This window comes from Elephas maximus, chromosome 14 (assembly GCF_024166365.1).
Source record: "Elephas maximus indicus isolate mEleMax1 chromosome 14, mEleMax1 primary haplotype, whole genome shotgun sequence".
NCBI classification, from domain to species: domain Eukaryota; kingdom Metazoa; phylum Chordata; class Mammalia; order Proboscidea; family Elephantidae; genus Elephas; species Elephas maximus.
The window spans coordinates 60334761-60357839 of record NC_064832.1 but is presented as its reverse complement, the minus strand read 5'-3'; positions in this window follow the sequence as shown (position 1 = coordinate 60357839).

The following is a 23079-nucleotide window of genomic DNA, read 5'->3' as shown; positions in this document are numbered from 1 at the left end:
ATTTTGTTTATAATCCTATCTTTTCATGTACTTTTCTTACTGTCAACAATGTATCAAATTGTTTTCTCTGATGGCATATTCTATTACAGACACAAATTGTAATATTTTCTCTGTTCAGCTAGTAAACATTTTTGTTTCTCACATAGGTTGACATTTCTTCTAAAAATTCTAATTTTTTTTGTAAGCAGCATAGCAGATATATCTTATCATTCTCTTAATTCCCCACCACCCACATCAAGAAATCACATACTTAATTTCCAAGATTTTTTACAACATGTATTTTGTTTTAAATAATACAGATAACTTTTTGGAAGCATATTATTCTAGAAAACTGATACATTTATAAAATCTTAATGCCAAAAATGATTTGAATATAGAGAACACATATTCTGTTGTACCTAGGGTCACTACAAGTCAGAACTGACTAGAGGGCACCTAACAACAAAAGGTCAAATTGACGATCTTTTGGTTAGCAGCCAAGTGCTTAACCACTGTGCCATCAGAGTTCCTGCCATAAAGCCATAGTTGGTTTAAAAAAAAAATTGCTGTTGAGTTGATTCCAACTCATATATAATGACCCTATAGAACAGAGTAGAACTGCCCCATAGGGTTTCCAAGAAGCAGCTGGTAGATTTGAATTCCTGATCTTTTGGTTAGCAGCTGAACGCTTAACCACTGGCACTACTACTAACTTACATAGTAGGTTAAACCAAAAACCCAAATCTGTTGTTGTCAAGTTGATTCCGACGCACAGCAACCCTATAGGACTGAGTACAACTGCCCCGCAGAGTTTCCAAGGAGCGCCTGATGGATTCGAACTGTTGACCTTTTGATTAGCAGACATAGCTCTTAACTACTATGCCATGATAGTAGGTTACACACCCTAAAATTCAAGCTCAAAAATCCCTTGTTTGAACAGATAGAACATAGTGAATACATCCCAGCCATAGATGACCTGGGAAGAGAGGGGAGAAGAGAAAAGCAGTGGTCGCGACATTACTTAAGACATTACTTAAGGTTTATCCATGTGACAGGGAGGGATGATTGTGGGTGGCAAACTCTATTGCTAATATCTGTCATCACTAGAAAGTAAAGACTAAATAACAAACACATATGCGTGCACACAAGCACGTGTGTGTGCACACGCACACACACTCACAAACACAACCTTCGAACCTTGTATACCACAACCTGTCTAAATTCTTATAAGATTTTTTAATAGATTTTTCAGTAGTTTCTACAGACGCAAATGTATCTTTTGTGAATTAGATAAAACCGAATAAGCCAGTTGCTGTCCAGTTGATTCTGATTCATTGAAAAACCAGGTATTGCAGATTATAACTGCAAAATTTTTAACCCTGTGATCTTTCAGAAGGACATCACCAGGGCTCTTTCAAGGTGCCTCTGGGTGAGTTTGAACAGCCAACATTTTGGTTAGTGGTTTCAATTATTTGCTTCTAGTCTTCTTTCCCTCCCCCCTTCGTATTCCTAGTCCTCTTTCAGCGGCCAAGATTTCCAATAAGAAATTGAATACAAATTGAAGAGATCTTTCTGCCTTACCTACAATATTGGTAAAAATGTTTAATGATTCATTATTAAAACATGACATTAGTGATAACTTTTTCCTTAAATAAATAGTTGTCATCAAGTAGTTCCCAACTCACAGCAACTTTTATAAAACAGAACAAAATGTTGCCCACTCTTGCACCATCCTCACAATCAGTGGCATGTTCCACTACATCCTTGTAACTGTTGTGCCAATTCATCTCACTTAAGGTCTCCTTCACTCTCTCTGGCTCTCTATGTCACCAAACGTTACCAATAGACAATAGTTTTGTTGTCATTGTTGTTGTTTTAGTTACCAGTTGCTGTTGAGCTGACTTCAACCTATGAGGATCCATTCTGTGGCAGAGTAGAACTGTACTCCATTGGCCTTTGCCATGCCTTTCTTCTGAAGTGCCTCTGTGTAGACATGAAACATTAGCATTTTGGTTAGCAGCTGAGTTCATTAACCATTTGCACCATCCAGGGACTTTTCATTTAATCTATTTGAATACCTATACATATGTACCTATACATATTTCTTTCTTTTTTTTTTTTTTTAATTTAACCATTCTGTGCTCATTGACACATATGCAAGATAATTTTTGGCATGCTTTTTCTTCAGCTTGAAGCTATTTTTAAATAATTTCTTGCTGAAAATGCTGTCATGATTTTCATATTTGAAGGAATTTTGTAGGGTTTAAAATATTATGTAAGCACTGTTTTCGTTTCAACTCAGGATACTTTGCAATGAAATATTTTTAAGTTTACTTCTCCTTTTTTCTACTGTGCACAAAATAAGACCTTGAGTATATCCCACCTGGATTTAGAGACCACCTCAAGAATAGATTTGACCCATTGAACACTAATGATCAAAGACCATATGGGTTGTGGAATGACATCAAAGATGTCATAGATGAAGAAAGCAAGAGGATATTAAAAAGACAGGAAAGAAAGAAAAGACCATAATGGATGTCAAAAGAGACTCTGAAATTTGCTTTTGAACATAGAGCGCATAACCCATTGCTGTCTAGTCGATTCTGACTCATAGAGACCCTATAGGACAGAGTAGAACTGCCCCATTGAGTTTCCAAGGAGCACCTGGAGGATTCGAACTGCTGATCTTTTGGTTAGCAGTCAAAACGCTTAACCACTACACCACCAGGGTTTCCGAACATGGAGTAGATAAAGCATAAGGAAGAAATGATGAAGTAAAAGAGCCGAACAGAAGATTTCAAAGGGTGGCTCGAGAGGACAAAGTAAAGTATTATAATGAAATGTGCGAACACCTGGAGATAGAAAACCAAAAGGAAAGAACATGCTCAGCATTCCTCAACCTGAAAGAACTGAAGAAAAAATTCAAGCCTTGAGTTGCAATATTGAAAGATTCAATGGAGAAAATGTTAAATGATGCGGGAAGCATCAAAGGAAGATAGAAGGAATACAGAGGGTCACTGTGCCAAAAAAGTATTGGTCGATGTTCAACCATTTCAAGAGGTAGCATATGGTCAAGAACCAATGGTACTGAAGGAGGAGGTCCAAGCTGCACTGAAGGCATTGGTGAAAAACAGGGCTCCAGGAACTGACCGAATACTGACTGAAATGTTTCAACAAACAGATGCAGCACTGGAAGTGCTCACTCGTCTATGCCAAGAAATTTGGTAGACAGCTACCTGGCCAATAAACTGGAAGAGGTCCATATTTCTACCTATTCCAAAGAAAGGTGATCCAACAGAATGTGGAAATTATCGAACAAAATCATTAATAGCACACAAAAGTAAATTTTTGCTGAAGATAACTCAAAAGCAGTTGCAGCAGTACATCCACTGGTAACTGCCAGAAATTCAAGATGGATTCAGAAAAGAACTTGGAAGGACCGATAGGACTGCTGATGTCAGATGGATCCTGGTTGGAAGCAGAGAACACCAGAAAAAATTTTACCTGTGTTTTATTGACTATGCAAAGGCATTTGACTCTATGCATCATAAAAAATTATGGATAACATTGTGAACAATGGGAACTCCAGGGCACTAAATTGTGCTTTTGAGGAACCTGAACGTAGACCAAGAGGCAGTCATTTGAACAGAACAAGGGAATAATACAGCACGGTTTAAAGTAAGGAAAGGTGTGCCTTGGGGTTGTATCCTTTCGCCATACCTACTTAGTCTGTATGCTGAGCAAATAATCTGAGAAACTGGACTCTGCGAAGAAGATTGGGGCATCAGGATTGAGGAATACTCATTAACAATCTGCAATATACAGATGGCATACTTCCTTGCTGAAAGTGAAGAGGACTCAAAGCACTTATCGATGAAGATCAAAGACCACAACCTTCAGTATCAATTACACCTCAACATACAGAAAACAAAAATTCTCACACCTGGGCCAATAAGCAACATCATGATAAATGGAAAAAATATTGAAGTTATCAAGGATTTCATTTTACTTGGATCCACAATCCAAGTCCATGGAATCAGCAGTCAAGAAATCAAAAGGTGCATTGTATTGGGCAAATCTTCTGCAAAAGATCTCTTTTAAATGTTAAAAAGCAAAGATGTCACTTTAAGGACTAAGATGTGCCTTACCCAAGCCGTGGTGCTTTCAATCACTCATACATATGAGAGAGATGGAAAATGAATAAGGAAGACTGAAGAAGAATTGACGCGCTTGAATTATGATGTTGTTGAAGAATATTGAATACACCTTGAACTGCCAGAAGAATGAACAAATCTGTCTTGGAAGAAGTACAGACGGAATGCTCCTTAGAAGCAAGGGTGGTGAGACTTTGTCTCACATACTTTGGACATGTTATCAGGGGGGACCGGTCCCTGGAGAAGGGCATCATGCTTAGTAAATTTGAGGGTCAGTGAAAAAGAGGAGGACCCTCAAAGAAATAGATTGACACAGCAGCTGCAGCAATGAATTCAAATATAGCAATGATTGTGAGGATGGCACAGGACCAGCAGTGTTTTGTTCTGTTGTACATAGTGTTACTTTGAGTTGGAAATGACTCGACTATACCTAACAATGACAACAATCAGTTGATGTATCATACAGACTTCTTCTTTTACGATATCTTTTTTTTTTTTTTAATTTGTACCATTTTGTTTTGACCTTTTTAAAACTTTCCATCTCTTGGCTGAAATCGTACCTTCTCTTCATGCACGTTGTTTGTCTTCTACCAGAGCCTTTTAGTGATTTAACCATGGTCATGTTGTATTGTTTTGTATGATAATACCAATATTAGTACCATCTATGGATTTCTTCTGTTGGCTAAGGTGTCCCTAATTATTTCATATCTTCTGGCTTTGTCTTGTATCTCAAAATTCTTAGATGCATGTAGAATATTTTTAGTATGCGGCTGGGACTGAAATATACAATATCTGCCCCCCCCCCAAAAGGCACAAGATTAATGTTATCATGTCACTGGAGTAAGGAGTAGAAGCAATCAGACCAGTAGTTGATATTTGTATAATTTCTGTTGATTCAGTCCACCAGAGAGGTCAAATATTAAAAATAATTAAATAAGGACTTTCTCTTTAGCAGAACTTGAGGTCTGAGCCCTGGAAAAAAGTCCAAAGATCTCTGTTCATTTCAGCCAAGCTACCATATTTTTGGACCATGGGTAATTTTTCTGTGCTCTGGGGTTTGGTTGCAAGCTTTTTCAATCAACAGGAAGTTTCTTAACTTTCCAATTCTGTTCCTGTTTTCCAAGCATCAGGACATCTTTCTCAACCCTGTTGCCCTGCCCCCATATTTCTGTAAGATAGAACATCAGTTGGCAAAGGTATATGGGGACAATTTGGTGAATGTGTGCTGATTTGCTTTGTTGCTGGTTGTCATCAGAATTCTAATTTTCCATGTCATCCTACAGTTTTATATTTTTTCTTATGCCATTCTATGCTTGATTCCTCTACTGCCTACTTCTCCGTAAGGCATGAGGTCAACTCTGTTTTTTTTTTTTTTTTTCTGTCATATGAAATTGCTTTTACTTTCTCGAATTTCATTGACTTAAATCTTAAATCCCTTATGGGTTAAAAAAAATAAATAATACACAAAAACTGCAGTTTATTCAGCTTTTTTCCTAGGAAAAAATTATGATTTCTTATAATTTTTATATATCCTTACTGTAAAAGTAAGACTTCTCAAAATTTAAGTTAAAAAAACTATTTTATACATATGCACACAGACATGCAGTTTCAAATTTGATATATATCTCTTACTAATTTTAGAATGAGCCTTCCTTCAATGCTGATGCCCCAACCTTCTTCACATAGTCCAGCTTCTAGGATTATTTTCACTGATTAAGATGCATCTGACCCAAGCCATGGTATTTTCAATTGCATCATATGCATGTGAGAGCTGGACAATGAATAAGGAAGGCCGAAGAAGAATTGATGCCTTTGACTTGTGGTGTTGGTGAAGAATATTGAATATACCATGGACTGCCAAAAGGATGAAAAAATCTGTCTTGGAAGAAGTACAACCAGAGTGCTCCTTAGAAGCAAGGAAGGTAAGACTGCATCTTACATACTTTAGACATGTTGTCAGGAGGGATTAGTCCCTGGAGAAGGACATCAGGCTTGGCAGAGTACAGGGTCAGCTGAAAAGAGGAAGGCTCTCGAGGTGGATTGGCACAGCGGCTGCAACAGTGAGATCAAGCTTAACAATGACTGTAATAATGGCACAGGAACTGAAAGTGTTTCATTCTGTTGTGCATGGGGTTGCTATGAGTCGGAATCAACTTGACAGCACTTAACAATTTTAGAATGACTCCAAGAATTTTCAAAGAAAATTTTAAAGAGATAAGCTTGCTGACGCTTTGTGTGTCTTGAACATATTTTTTATTTTTCCTTTACGTGTGGAGTGATGTAAAATACTTGAAAGTTGCAATAACGTACCTTGAACCTGCAGTCTCCTTGATAATTTAAGTTAAATAAACTATATCTACAGCAACCCATTGCATCAAGTGCTACAGCTGCTAACCAAAAGGTTGGCAGTTCGAATCCACCAGGCACTCATTATAAACTCTATGGGATAGTTCTACTCTGTCCTATAAGATCACTATGAGTCGGAATCGACTCGATGGCCATGACTTTGTTTTTTTGGTTATATATACAGCTATATGATAGATAGATAGATAGATAGATAGATAGATAGATAGATAGATAGATAGATAGATAGATAGATAGATAGATAGATAGATAGATAGATAGATGATAGATAGATAGATAGATAGATAGATGATAGATAGATAGATAGATAGATAGATAGATAGATAGATAGATAGATAGATAGATAGATAGATAGATAGATAGATAGATAGATAGATAGATAGATAGATAGATAGATAGATAAAGGATAAGAAACAAATTTCTTAGCTCTCTTGGAAGTTATAGCTTTTTATCTCTCTATTTTGTGTATACTTAAAATTTACTATCTTTACGGAGAAAGGCGTTATGCCACCCTCTGGCTAATTTTTTTTTTTTTTTTAACATGCTCTAGGCCCTTAAAAAAAAAAATTAGATTTATACTCACTCCATTTATATTTTGGTTTTCTTCTGGGAGTTCCATGATACAGATACTGATATTTTACATTATTTTACTTCAGATCTTCTTCAAATACCTTAAATGTGAAACATCCCATTTGTAAAATTACCTTTAATATTATTTCTTTGCATTGCATTATTCTAAGGAGTATTTACAAACTAAGATGTTTTCTTTTTTCTTGAATTCGTGAATATACTCAGCTAATATTACAAAAATTACTCCACATTGCATTTATATATATATATTTTATTTTGAGATTCCTGTAACATAAATACTGACACTTTTTTTTCTCTATTTCAGATCTAAGTGTTTTTTGCAAAAATTCTCATTTTTAATATATTTGTAAAGACTTCTGGGAAATGCCTTTGACCTAATTATATATATATATATATAGACATTAAAAAAAATTCTATAGGGTGTAAAATTGTCTTTTGGTGGGATCCAGTTTGTTATTAATCTCACTCATGAAATATTCCACTCTATATATTTTCTCTTCCCTAGTCTTTTCATTTTTTCCCCAAAACATTTTGCAAATAATTTTTTCCTTCTTATCTATGTATGCCCTTATCTCTTTGAGGAAGCTTTTAAATTTACATGTAAATATTTATTTTCTTGTATTCATTACACATGTGTGGTAGAGAAATGTAGTTTGGGTTCATCCACTAGCTTGCTTACTTCTTACCTAATTGATGAGAGACCTCGGGGAACTTCACTTTAACTACATACCTACTATTTCTCTTCTTTAAAAAAAAAAAAAAATCCATCTATAATTTCATGTTTCTCAGGTTGTGAGGTAGATTTGAGGAAGAAGAAAAATACAGGGACTCAAAAGTCTACTTTAATTTATTGTTATTGACCTCTCACCCAAACCATATTCTGAAGTTCTGTTATTCTTACATGATTGATCTGGGCTAATGCTAGTTTGACATTTTTTTCTTGTTCAGAATGGTGACTGGGCAAGGAATAATGTATGCAGTATAATTTAGTCAAGAAAAAGAGTAAACCCAGAAGAGTGAAAATAATCTCCCCTTTCTTCTCCCTTGGGAGGCATCCAAATGCAATAACAAGGAAAAGAAAGAGTAATATAAATTCCATTTTAAAAAAACTGTATACAAGATTAAAGTCAAGTTAGAAAAATGGGCTGTTGCAAACAGTAGTCATCCACAAAGTGTTCATATCAGAACAAACCAAGTGAATGCCTACTTCACAAATATCAGTAGAGCCAGAAAATTGCAATGTTCCAAAGAGAAGGGAATATCATAAAGTAGAAAAAAAACCAAGTCCTTTGTTTCCTATGGCAGAAATGCAGTACAAAGGATAGAAAATGAAAGTTGATAGACCTATTTACACTATAAATAAATAAATAAATAAGTGATGTGGTCAAATTGTGACTAGCATAGATTCACCATGTTTTTCACAAGCAGGTTCACATTGTAGCAGTAACGGCACTATGAGCAACGGTAGGTTTAATAAAGTAATACGTACCAGATTAATATCTTGACATAAACAACTAGAAAACAAGGAAAAATATATGCAATGTCTGCAATCAAATATTGAGTAACAGTCAATGAAGGATTGTGATACTAGAGATTAGGAAAAAATAATGTCTATGAGCTCAATGAGTGTCTTGACTTTCTCTCTGGGGGTCATTTCTTAAACAAGTGCACAAAACAGGAAACCTAAACAGAGCCAAGTAAACACAGGAAGCTGAGGAATTGGGCATTAGAGTTCAGGGAGACTGAGGAAATTGCAAGTTTTAGGAAATAATTATAGAAATGAGTAAGTTACTCAGATTAAGAGCTCCATAAACCTGCATAGGGATAATTTGGATCTTTGCTCACTAACGGACTGAACTACATAATGAGGACCTACACAAAATTGCACAACAAAAAACCTGGAGTGTCGTAAATTAATAATATTCAAACCTCACTGGGGAGACATTGAAACTATGATGATCCAGAGTTTTGAGAAATCACTCTGTGAATTCATTAGACAACCTAGAGAGGTTACAACTTCCTAGGAGGGGTGAACCAGTCTTGAAGTGAAAGTCAACCTAGAATACCCTAGTCAACTTAACTATATGCCTCAAAAGTCTTAAAAGGGTCCAGAAGTAAATCAACTCCCTGAAAAATAAAGTACAGCATCATTTTAGGAAAAGTAGGAAAAGCTGGGACACATTAACATTGTACTTAAAAAGTTCATGATCCAATAAAAAATAAATACTGAATATGGCTACATAGAAACTGAAAGTCATCCAGGAAAAAATTATATATATTGTTGACTAGAAGTGGAAAAAAAAAAAAAGGAAGATGATAAAAGTGGAATAGAATATATTAAAATATATATTATGTTCTGTAAAAGAAGAAAATATGTTCAAGGAATTAAAGGAAAACATGAGCATAGTAAAAGAAGTTGAAGATATAAAATAGAACAAATAAACTTCAAGAGATAGAAAATAAGTATTGAAAATGAACATTTAACTGGATGGAAAATATGGTGGATTAGATATAGTAGAAGAAAAAATGAGTAAATATGAGGACTTATAAGTAGAAGCTATAAAACATGAAGCACCAAGAGGGGGAAGAAAATTACAAATAAGGAAGAGTCTCAATTAAAATGTGAAATAGTGTAAATAGAGTTCAGAAGGAAAGAGAGACCAGACAGAGGGAGGCAACCAAAGACACCATGGTTAAATTCTCCGACCCAAATAAATAAGTAAATAAAAAAAATAATAAAACAAACATTGACAGAAAAAAGCAGAAGCATCTAAAGAAAAATTGTACAACATACAGAGAAGAAAAAAGATAAGAATACTGGCAGGCTTCTCTTCAGAATCAAGGCAAGTCAGAATATACTGCAATGATATATATTAAAAATCACAAAAAATTTAGTGTGGCATTGCTATCTGTGTTCCCCAAAAATGAAGTAGTAATGAAAATGTTTTTTTGTAGTTGCTGTTTAGAAACAACCCAAAACTGAATGAGTTGTCACCTGCTAAACTGCACTAAAATCAGTTAAACTCAATTCTTTTGGTAGAGAGAGAGTAATACAAAGTGAAAACTACAAGAAATGTTAAACATGTGGCTAAATGTAAAGCATGTTTATTCTGAACTAAGTGTATGATCATTAGTATACTACAGAAAATAATTTTAAAAAGTGGTTTTTAGAGTCCTAGCTAAAAATTAGCCATTTTGTCGATCTTTTCAAAAAAACAACTTTTGATTTCATTGGTTCCTCTCTCTCTTTTTTTCTTTTATATTCTCTGTGTCATTTATTTACTGTTTAACCTACTAGTTCCACTCATCTGCATGCTTAGGATTCATTTGATCTTAGTTTAGTTTCTTAAGATGAAAGTTTAAGTTATTGATTTGAGATTTTTATTTTAATACATTTCTAGCTATAAATTTCCTTCAGTTTTAGCTGCATTTCATAAGTTTTTGTTTGTTTGTTGTTGTTGTTGAAAATATGCACATCAGAACATGCTGTCATTCAGACTGGGGAAACCCTGCGAGTATGGCCCCTGGAAAACCTTTTAACTCAAGTAGAGAAGTTACTCCTGAGATTCACCCTTCAGCCAAAGGTTAACGAGTATGGCCCCTGGAAAACCTTTTAACTCAAGTAGAGAAGTTACTCCTGAGATTCACCCTTCAGCCAAAGGTTAGATAGGTACATAAAACAAAACAAGGCTAAATGGGCAAACAAGCCCAGGAGCAAGGACGAGAAAGCAGGAGGAGACAGGAAAGCTGGTAATGGGGAACCCTAGGTTGAGAAGGGGAAAGTTTTGTGTCGGGGGGTTGACAGCCAGCGTCACAAAACAATGTGTATTAATTGTTTAATAAGAAACTGATTTCCTCTGTAAACCTTCATCTAAAGTACAATTAAAAAAAAGATCCTTCAAAAGGTGAAAAAAAAAATTATGCTCTCATTCAACAATTTCCACTGACATTGGTTACATCTTTCACATTGTGTCAATGTTTTTGTTATTCCTGCTCTGGTTGTTTCGCCACCATTGATTTAGACTCAGTATCCCCAATTTTTTCAGCTATGCTTTATAGTTATTGCTGTCACTTTTTTTTACTCTCAGTACTTAAGGATAGCATTCTTTATTTTTTGAGCTGAATTGTTTTTGTTTGTTTAAAGATGGTTTCAGGTGATAGTTTCTTTTCAAGGATTGAAGAGTATCCTAGGGCAATAGTCTCGAGTGTTTCTCCAGTCTCAATGGGTCCAGTAAGTCTAAATTTGTCAGAAATTTGAAGTCTTGTTCCATGTTTTTTTTTCGCTTTTATCAGGACATGTCTATTCTGTCCCTGATAGAAACACTTGGTAATGATAGCCAGGCACCACCCAATTTTTCTGATCTCATGTTATTAGAAGCAGTGGTTCATGGAGGCTATTAGTCCTGCAGTCCAGTTGTTTCTCTGATCCTCGGGTTTCCTTCTTTCTGTATTGCTCCAGATGAATAGAGACTAATTGTTGTATCTTGGATGACTGGTCTCAAGCTTTTAAGACCCCATACACTATTCACTGAATGGGGAGGTAGAACAGAACCTTAAAAACAGTGTTATGCCAATTGACTGGATTGTCCCATGAGAACATAACCCTGATTTTTCAAACCAGGAAAGCCAGTTCCATCAGGTATTTGGATATGTCTAAGTAGTAGGAGAAGCAATACTCCTTTTTTTGTTGTTGATGTTGGTGTTTTGGGGTCTTGTTCCAAAATTATATATAACCGACCTCTGCCAATTTTTTTTTTCTTATGTACAGCTTAGGCTTCAAGTATATTAGTCAAATTATGTACTTTTCACCCATATTCGGCACCACCTTTCCCATCACCATAAACAAAAATTCACTATTACTTAGAGAACGAGTCCCCCTCCTCCCACCTCCTCATCACTAATGACCATTAGTAATCATTGGATTCCTCACCAGCATTTGTTATTTTCTGTCTTTGTAATCATTGTCATTTTAGTAGGGTTGAGGTAATATCTCATTGCAGCTTTAATCTGGCTAATGATGATGAGCATCTTTTTTATGTTTGTTGGCTACTTGGATATCCTCTTTAGTGAAGGGTCTGTGCATGTCTCTTGCCCATTTTTTGATTGTTGTTTTTCTTGTTAAGTGCCATCAAGTTGATTCTGACTCGTAGAGACTCTATATACAACAGAAAGAAGCTCTGCTGGTCCTGCACCATCCTCACAAATGTTGCTATATTTGAACCCATTGTTGCACCTACTGTGTCAATCCATTTCATTGAGGGCTCTCCTCATTTTTGCTGACCCTCTACCAGCATGATGTCCTTCTCCAGGGACTGGAGCCTCCTGACAACACGTCCAAAGTACGTGAGATGAACTCTCGTCACCCTCCCTTCTAAGAAACATTCTGGCTGTACTTCTTCCGACACAGATTTGTCCATTCTTCTGAAAGTCCATGGTATGTTCAATATTTTTTGCCAACACCGTAATTCAAGTGCATCAGTTCTTTCTTGATCTTCCTTATTCATTGTCCAGCTTTTGAATGCATATAAGGTGTTTGAAAATACCATGGCTTAGCCCTCAAAATGACATCTTTGCTTTTTAATGCTTTAAACTGGTCTTCTGCAACATCTCCCCAATGTAATACATCATTTGATTTCTTGACTGCTGCTTCCATGGGTGTTGATCGTGGATCCAAGAAAAATGAAATCCTTGACAACTTCAATATTTTCTCCATTAATCATGATGTTGCTTACTGGTCCAGTTGTGAGGATTTTTGTTTTCTCTGTGTTGAGGTGTAAGCCATACTGAAGGCTATAGTCTTTGATCTTCAGCAGTAAGTGCATCAAGTTCTCTTCACTTTTGGCAAGCAAGGTTGCATCATCTGCATATCGCAGGTTGTTAGGGAGTCTTCCTCCAACCTTGATGCCCCCTTTATCTTCATATAGTTCAGATTCTCAGATTATTTGCTCAGTATGCAGATTGAATAAGTATTGTGAAGGGATACAACCCTGATGCACACCTTTGCTGAGTTTAAACTACACCGTAACCCTTCGTTCGAAAGACTGCCTCTGGATCTATGTACAGGCTCCTCATGAGCACAATTTAGTGCTCTGGAATTCCTATTCTTTGTGATATTATACATAGTTTGTTACAATCCACACAGTGAAATGTCTTTGCAGAGTCAATAAAACACAGGTAAATATCCTTCTGGTTATTCTCTGCCTTTAGCCAAGACCCATCTGCCATCAGCAATGAAATCTCTCATTCCAAGTCCTCTTCTGAATTCAGCTTGAGTTTCTGGCAGTTCCCTGGCGATGTACTGCTGTAATCATTTAGTAGATATCTCCAGTAAAATTTTACTTGCATGTGACATTAATGATATTGTTCAATAATTTCTGCTTTATGTTGGATCACCTTTCTTTTGAATGGGCACACATATGGATCTCTTTAAATCAATTGGCCAGGTAGCTGTCTTCCATATTTCTTGCCTTACGCAAGTGAGTGCACTTCCAGGGTTGCACTTGTTTGTTGAAACATACCATTTTTGACTTCAAATTTTCCTAGAATCATACTTCTTACTTTCCACATTTCAATTATTAATGGATGTTTGCAGCTTTTTTTTTTTTTCCTCATTTTAAGTTGTGCCACATCAGCAAATGAAGGTCCCTAAAGCTTGACTCCATCTACATCACTAAGGTCGACTCTACTTTGAGAAGCCAGCTCTTCTCCAGTAAAATTTTGAGTGCTTTCCAACATGAAGGGCTGATCTTCAGGCACTATGTCAGACAATGTTACACTGTTATCCATAAGGTTTTCATTGGCCAATTCTTTTTTTGGAAGTATATCACCAGGTCCTTTCCCTACTCTAAGTGTGGAAACTCTGCTTAAACTTGTCCACATGGGTGACCCTGCTGGTATTTGAAATACCAGAGGTATCACTTCTAGTATCACAGCAACACACAAGTCACTACAGTACAATAAACTGGTAGAAGTGTGGTGATTTTTTTATTAGGATTCCATAAATTTTGGTATGTTTTATTTTGCTTACACTAGTCTCAAATATTTTTGAATTCTCCTTGTGATTTTTCTTTGAGTTTTTGGCTTTAGTAGTTTTTTTCCCCCTAATTTCTACGTATTTGAGAAATCCTAAAATTTCTCTGTGTTATTGATTTGTATTCTAATTCCACTGTGATCAAGAACATAGTTTGTGGGGTTTCTTTTTTTTTTTTTATTTATTGAGGTTTGTTATATGGCCTACCATATAGTCTGATTTGGAGTATGTTCCATGTTCATTTGAGACAAATATGTGTTCTTTTGTTGCTGAGTGTAATGTTCTGTAGATGCTTGTTAATTCTAGTCTTTTTAGGGTATAAATATATACATATATTATGTTATATGAGAGAGAGAAGCTTTGTGTTCATGTATATATCAAATTATGAACTTTGTAGACATACAGTTAGCCAGTTTTCTAGAAATCAAAGTCGAACACTTTAAATTTTAATTTGAATATATTTCTTTGAGTCTACCTTAAACTTTCCTGCCTTACTTAGGAATTTTACCAGCATCTATGCCCAAAGTATTTTTTTAATTTTTCTTTTGTTTTCTATTTCAATTCATTGGTATACTGAGTTATGTTATATATTTCCAAATGTGCCATTTTTGCATTTATGAAATAAGTGATACGTGGTCAAAACTATTTATATTTATTCTTTGATAGACTGCTAATTTATAGACATCTTCAATTTAATTCCATATGATATTTCCATTTATATTTTCTTTATATCATGGTTTTTATAATGTTTGGAACCTTGTTGGCACAGTAGTGAAGAGCTCAGCTTTTTTTTTTCAATTTAATTCCATATGATATTTCCATTTATATTTTCTTTATATCGTGGTTTTTATAATGTTTGGAACCTTGTTGGCACAGTAGTGAAGAGCTCAGCTGCTCTCCAAAAGGTTGGCAGTTTGAGTCCACTAGCCGCTCCTTGGAAACTGTATGGGGCAGTTCTATTGTGTCCTATAGGATTACTATGAGTCAGAATTAGCTAGACAGCGATGGATTTGTGTTTTTGTTTTTTTTAAATGTTTGGGTAGTAAAATTTTATTGGGTTTATGAACCAAGTTGGCATCTGTGTGTATGTGTGTGTGTATGAATTTACTAATATTTGAAGGGTAGGGCAGTCACATCTTCGAATCTATCTAAATTAGGTGCCTTATACAATTTGCATGTCTAATAATGGTTTAAAATTAATTTATATCTGTTCATTTATTCCTGTTCTAAGCTTTCTTTGGTCAGTTTTGATTATTTATGTTTTCCTAGGAATTTATTATAATTTTTCCAATTTTATAAAGAAATATATGTGGAATATTAGCTCATACCACATATATCTGAGTCTTTTTTTTTAAAGCTAAGTTTTTGTTGGAATTATTAAACTTTTTTCCATTTCTCAGATTTATCTAATGATCTTCTTTCTTATTTCAACAGAAAAATGTGAAGTTTTTAGGAGGAAATTTCCATACATTCTTTTCCCACCATTTCTCTACTGACAGATTACTGCAAACTTAACAACTTAAAATACCACAAATTCATAATTTCACAATTTCTGTAAGTCAGGAATCCAGTTATTACTTACCTGAGTTTGTTACTGCTTTAGATCTCTCTTAAGGCTTCCATCAAGGAGATGCATCTTATTTGAGGCTCAATCATGGAAGGATCCATTGCCACACTCACATAAATAGTTGCTCACAAATTAGTTTATTCCAGGGTGGTAGAATGAAGGCCTCAGGTCCTTATTGGCTGTTTGCTAGAGTCCACCCTCAGTTTCTTAATATATGGACATCTTCATATTTTTGCTTATTTCATCAAAGCCTGCAAAGGAGAGAGTAAATAAATGAAATCTTGTAGCAAGATAGAAGTTGCATTTACATGTAATGAAATCAGGCAAATAGTATTTCTTCACCTTTGTACCAAACTTTGTTAGTGAGAAGAAAAACACATAGTCCAGCTACACTCAGGAAGAGAAAACTACAATATCAATGCCAGGATACTAGATAATTGCAGGTATCTTAAAAATTTTCTTTTTTTTTTTTAGTGTGTGTCTACATTGCACTTATCTAAATACAACCACTAGATCTCAATCCTGGAGCTCTGGTTGTGTAGTGGTTAAGAGCTACTGCTGCTAACCAAAAGGCCTGCAGCTGGAATTCACCAGTCATTCATTGAAAACTCTATGGGGCAGTTCTACTCTGTCCTATTGGGTCCCTATGAGTCGGAATTGACTCAATGGCAATGTTTTTTTTTTTTTTTTTTTTTGGTATCTTTATTCATTTGCTTAAATATCAATTAGATTTTGTCTTATTTTTTCTAGAGACATAAGACATATTTGAAAACAAGACAGTAACTATTTCCTTTACTGTGACTCACTTTTTCTTCATAATACATTTTATAAGTTAGCTTATTTCCATTCTGATAAGATATGACCTATATAATTCTTTTACCCTGCTTTTATCCTCCATTTACTTATATAAAATAAGAATTCTTTTATACATATAAACCGTTTGTTCTGATATCCAACCCTCAACTTCTGTTTCCCCCACCACAGTGATGTTATTCACTGTTTTTAAGCCCCCAGTGCATTAACAAATAAGATTTCTGATATCCTCCATTATTATTTTAATTTTAAGTACTTGTTATTTATGCCTGAAAGGATGTTACATATTCCTCTAAACCTCATCGTTTTTTTCCAATATGCCAATTTTTCTTCAATTAACCTGAAACTCCATAAACACAGTCCATTGTATAGATGGCTGTTGGTTAACTTAGCATTCCTGAATTCACTGGTAATGGGTTCTGATTTCCTTTTTGGGGGGGGAGGGGGAGGTGGAGCAGTATTTCTCTCTTCAACTAAGAAGACCATAGATATATTGTCATAACAGTATATTAAGTATTGGTATATCTGTATATTGTGAGGGGGAAGAGAAATTCCATCCTTGAGCACCCACGCTGTGATGTAAGCCCTAAAATTCCAGTTGAAGTTACTAAGGCAAGTTTCTCTACTTTCCTGTTGTCCTTAATCTTTGTCCGAAAGGTAAACATGCATATTATCCTTCAGTTACTCCTTAGTTTGTTCATGATACTGGAAAGTAAATATTCTTTTATATTTAGTGTTGATATTTCCTCTTGGAGCTCTCAAATCACCAAGAAACAAACGTTTCCTGGTATCTACCACTTTCTGATCATCATCCCAGTACTGTGACTCCGTTTTCCAGTCACTTGCTAAACTCAAGATAGAGAAAGCCCTGCACCAGTTTTCTATGTAGAGAGACAGAACAGACATGAATTTTCACTTATACTCTACTTCTCGTGGGATTTTGAAGCTCTAAATTCAGGTGGGTTAAGTATCTAAAAGTGGTAGTAGAGGAGAAGGAAGCAGTTTTAATTACCATGATTCCATAATCTGTTCAAAACTTGTTTTTTTTTTAAATAATTTTTATTGTGCTTTAAGTGAAAGTTTACAAATCAAGTCAGTCTCTCACACAAAAACTCATATACACCTTGCTACACACTCCCAATTACCCTCCACTTAATGAGACAGCCCACTCTCTCTTTCCGTGTCCATTTCGCCAGCTTCTAACCCCCTCTACCCTCTCATCTCCCCTCCAGGCAGGAGGTGCCAACATAGTCTCAAGTGTCCACCTGATCCAAGAAGCTCATTCCTCACCAGCATCCCTCTCCAACCCATTGTCCAGTCCAATCCATGCCTGAAGAGTTGGCTTTGGGAATGGCTCATGTCCTGGGCCAACAGAAGGTCTGGGGGCCATGACCACCAGGGTCCTTCTAGTCTCAGTCAGACCATTAAGTCTGGTCTTATGAGAATTTGGGGTCTGCATCCCACTGCTCTCCTGTTCCCTCAGGGGTTCTTTGTTGTGTTCCCTGTCAGGGCAGTCATTGGTTGTAGCCGGACACCATCTAGTTCTTCTGGTCTCAGGATGATGTAGTCTGTGGTTCATGTGCCCCTTTCTGTCTCTTGGGCTCATAATCACCTTGTGTCCTTGGTGTTCTTCTTTCTCCTTTGATCCAGGTGGGTTGAGACCAATTGATGCATCTTAGATGGCTGCTTGCTAACATTTAAGACCCCAGATGCCACTCTTCAAAGTGGGATGCAGAATGTTTTCTTAATAGATTTTATTAGGCCAATTGACTTAGATGTCCCCTGAAACCATGGTCCCCAGACCCCTGTCTATGCTACGCTGGCTTTCAAAGCATTCAGTTTATTCAGGAATCCTCTTTGCTTTTGGCTTATTCCAGTTGTACTGACCTCCCCTGTATTGTGAGTTCTCTTTCCCTTCACCTAAAGTAGTTCATATCTACTATAAAATTAGTGAACGCCCCTTTCCCACCCTGCCTCCCTCCCCCCTCTCGTAAGCACAAAAGAATGTTTTCTTCTCAGTTTAAACTATTTCTCAAATTCTTATAGTAGTGGTCTTATACAATATTTGTCCTTTTGCAACTGACTAATTTCACTCAGCATAATGCCTTCCAGGTTCCTCCATGTTATGAAATGTTTCATGGATTCATCGTTGTTATTTATCGATGTGTAGTATTCTATTGTGTGAATATACCATAATTTATTTATCCATTCATCCATGGATGGGCACCTTGGTTGCTTCCATCTTTTTGCTATTGTACACAGTGCTGCAATAAACATGGGTGTGCATATATCTCTTCATGTAAAGGCTCTTATTTCTCTAGGATATATTCCAAGGAGTGGAATTGCTTGATTGTATGGTAGTTCTATTTCTAGCTTTTTAAGGAAGCACCAAGTCGATTATCAAAGTGATTGTACCATTTTACATTCCCACCAACAGTGTATAAGTGTTCCAATCTCTCCACAGCCTCTCCAACATTTATTCTTTTGTGTTTTTTGGATTAATGCCAGCCTTGTTGGAGTGAGATGAAATCTCATTGTAGTTTTGATCTGCATTTCTCTAATGGCTAATGATCATGAACATTTCCTTGTATATCTGTTAGCTACCTGAATGTGTTCTTTAGTGAAGTGTCTATTCATATATTTTGCCCCTGTTTTTAATTGGGTTATTTGTCTTTTTGTAGTTGAGTTTTTGCAGTATCATGTAGATTTTAGAGATCAAGAGCTGATCAGAAATGTCATAGCTAAAAACTTTTTCCCAGTCTGTAGGTAGTCTTTTTACTCTTTTGGTGAAGTCTTTGAATGAGCATAGGTGTCTGATTTTTAGGAGCTCCCAGTTATCTACTTTTTTTTTCTGCATTCTTTGTAATGTCTTATATACTGTTTATGCCATGTATTATGGCTCCTAACGTTGTCCCTATTTTTTCTTCCATGATCTTTATTGTTTTAGATTTTATATTTAGGTCTTTGATCCATTTTGAGTTAGTTTTTGTGCATGGAGTGAGGTATGGGTCTTGTTTCATTTTCTTGCAGATGGATATATAGTTACACCAGCACCATTTGTTAAAAAGACTGTCTTTTCCCCATTTCACTGTTTTGGGGCCTTTGTCAAATACCAACTGCTCATATGTGGATGGATTTATGTCTGGATTCTCAATTCTGTTCCGTTGGTCTATGTATCTGTTTTTGTACTAGTACCAGGCTGTTTTGACTACTGTGGTGGTATAATAGGTTCTAGGATCAGGTAAACTAAGGCCTCCCACTTTGTTCTTCTTTTTCGGTAATGCCTTATTCATCCAGGGACTCTTTCCCTTCCATCTGAAGTTGGTGATTTGTTTTCCATCTCATTAAAGAATGTCCTTGGGATTTGGATCGGAATTGCGTTAAATGTATAGATCGCTTTTGGTAGAATAGACATTTTTATAATGTTAAGTATTCCTATCCACGAGCAAGGTATGTTTTTCCACATATGTAAGTCTCTTGGTTTCTTGCAGAAGTGTACTGTAGTTTTCTTTGTATAAGTCTTTTACATCTCTGGTAAGATTTATTCTTAAGTATTTTATCTTCTTGGGGTCTACTGTAAATGGCATTGATTTGGTGATTTGCTCTTCGATGTTCTTTTGTTGGTGTAGAGGAATCCAACTGATTTTTGTATGTTTATCTTGTATCCCAATACTCTGCTGAACTCTTCTATTAGTTTCAGTAGTTTTCTGGAGGATTCCTTAGGGTTTTCTGTGTATAAGATCATGTCATCTGCAAATGGAAATACTTTTACTTCTTCCTTGCCAATCTGGATGCCCTTTATTTCTTTATCTAGCGTAATTGCTCTGGCTAGGACCTCCAACACAATGTTGAATAAGAGCGGTGATAAAGGGCATCCTTGTGTGGTTCCCGATCTCAGTGGGAATGCTTTCAGGCTCTCTCCATTTAGGGTGATGGTGGCTGTTGACTTTGTGTGGATGCCTTTTATTATGTTGAGGAACTTTCCTTCTATTCCTAATTTTTTGAGAGTTTTTATCATGCATGCATGTTGAACTTTGTCAAATGCCTTTTCTGCATCAATTGATAAAATCATGTGATTCTTGTCTTTTGTTTTATTTATGTGGTGGATTACATTAATAGTTTTTCTAATATTGAACCATCCCTGCATACCTGGTATGAATCCCACTTGGTCATGGTGAATTATTTTTTTGATATGTTGTTGAATTCTATTGGCCAGAATTTTGTTGAGAATTTTTGCATCTAAGCTCATGAGGGATATAAGTCTGTAATATTCTTTTTTTGTAATGTCTTTACCTGGTTTTGGTATCAGGGATATGGTGGCTTCATAGAATGAGTGTGGTAGTATTCCGTCCTTGTCTATGCTCTGAAATACCTGATAGGAAGTATTTTCATACTCACTGGATTCTCTAAATTTCTTTATTCCGTCCTTAATGTCTTCTATAATCCAGTCTTTTTTGAGCAGGGTATTGTTGTTTTTTTTTTTTTTTTATTGTTCAGTTTCCAAGTGTTTGATTTCTTTTCCCTGCTTTTTTGGTTATTGATTTCTACTTGTATGGCCTTATGGTCAGAGAAGATGCTTTGTAATATTTCAATGTTTTGGATTCTGCTAAGGCTTGCTTTCTGATCTAATATGTGGTCTATTCTAGAGAATGTTCCATGTGCGCTAGAAAAGAAAGTATACTTGGTTGCTGTTGGGTGGAGTGTTCTGTATATGTCTACGAGGTCAGGTTGGTTGATTGTGGTATTTAGATCTTCCGTGTCTTTATTGAGCTTCTTTCTGGATGTCTTGTCCTTCATCGAAAGTGGTGTGTTGAAGTCTCCTACTATTATTGTGGAGCTGTCTATCTCACTTTTCAATGCCAATAGAGTTTGTTTTATGTATCTTGCAGCCCTGTCATTGGGTGCATAAATACTTAATGTGGTTATATCTTCTTGGTGTATTTTCCCTTTAATCATTATACACTGTCCTTCCTTATCCTTTATGATGGATTTACTTTAAAGTCTATTTTGTCAGAAATTAATATTGCCACTCCTGCTTTTTTTTGATTGTTGTTTGTTTGATATATTTTTTTCCATCCTTTGAGTTTTAGTTTGTTTGTGTCTCTAAGTCTAAAGTGTGTCTCTTGTAGGCAGCATATAAACAGATCTTATTTTTTAATCCATTCTGCCACTCTCTGTCTCTTTATTGGTGCATTTAGTCTATCGACATTCAGGGTAATTATAGATAGGTATGAATTTAGTGCTGTCATTTTGATGTCTTTTTTGTGTGTGTTGTTCACAGTTTCTTTTTCCCACTTAATTTTGTGTGCTGAGTAGATTTTCTTTATATGTTGTCCTTTCCTCATATTTGATGTTGTTGATTTTGTTTCTGCTGAATCTGTATTTTTCCCTTGTATTTTATTTTGATGAGCAGGATCGTTTTTTTCCTTTGTGGTTACCTTATTATTTACCCCTATTTATCTAAATTTAAACCTAAGTTTTATTTCTTTGTATCACCATATCTTCCGCTCTGTATGGAAGGTGTATGATTACATTTCTTAGTCGCTTTTTATTATTTTAATGTTGTCTTCTTTTATATAATAACTTCGCTGTTACCCTGTTTTGGGCTTTTTTTTTTTTTTTTCCCTCTCCGGGTTGACTTCTGGTTGCTCTGCCCAGTGTTCTAGTCTTGGGTTCATATCTGATATTATTTATTTTCTAAACAAAGAACTCCCTTTAGTATTTCTTGTCGTTTTGGTTTGGTTTTTACTAATTCCCTAAACTTGTGTTTATCTGGAAATGTCTTAATTTTGCCTTCATATTTAAGAGACAGTTTTGCTGGATATATGAGTCTTGGCAGGCAATTTTTTCCTTCAATTTTTTAAATATGTCACCCCATTGCCTTCTTGCCTGAATGGTTTGTGCTGAGTTGTCCAAGTTTATTCTTATTGGCTTTCCTTTGTAGGTGACTTTTCGTTTATCCCTCACTGCTCTTATAATTCTCTCTTTATCTTTGGTTTTGGCAAGTTTGATTATAATATGCCTTGGTGACTTTCTTTTAAAATCTACCTTATGTGGAGTTCAATGAGCATCTTGGATAGATATCTTCTCATCTTTCACAATATCAGGGAAGTTTTCTGCCAACAAATCTTCAAAAATTTTCTCTGTATTTTATGTTATCCCTCCGTGGTCTGGCACTCCAGTCACTCATGGGTTATATCTCTTGTTAGAGTCCCACATGATGCTTAAGGTTTCTTCATTTTTTTTTTAATTCTTTTATCTGATTTTTCTTCAAATATATTAGTGCCAAGTAATTTATCTCTGAGTTCCAAAATTCTAGCTTCTACTTCCTCAATTCTGCTCCTCTGACTATCTATTGTTGTCTAATTCCGTTATTTTATTGTTAATCTTCTGAATTTCTGATTGCTGCCTGTCTGATTGCTGGATTTTTCCAGCTTATTAAACTTTTCTTTATGTTCCTGAATAATCTTTGTATTTACTTCAGTTACTTTATCTCTGTGTTCCTTGGCATGTTCTGCATATTGCCTCAGTTCCTTCCTGATGTCTTGAAAGGTTCTGTATATTAAACTTTTGTATTCTGC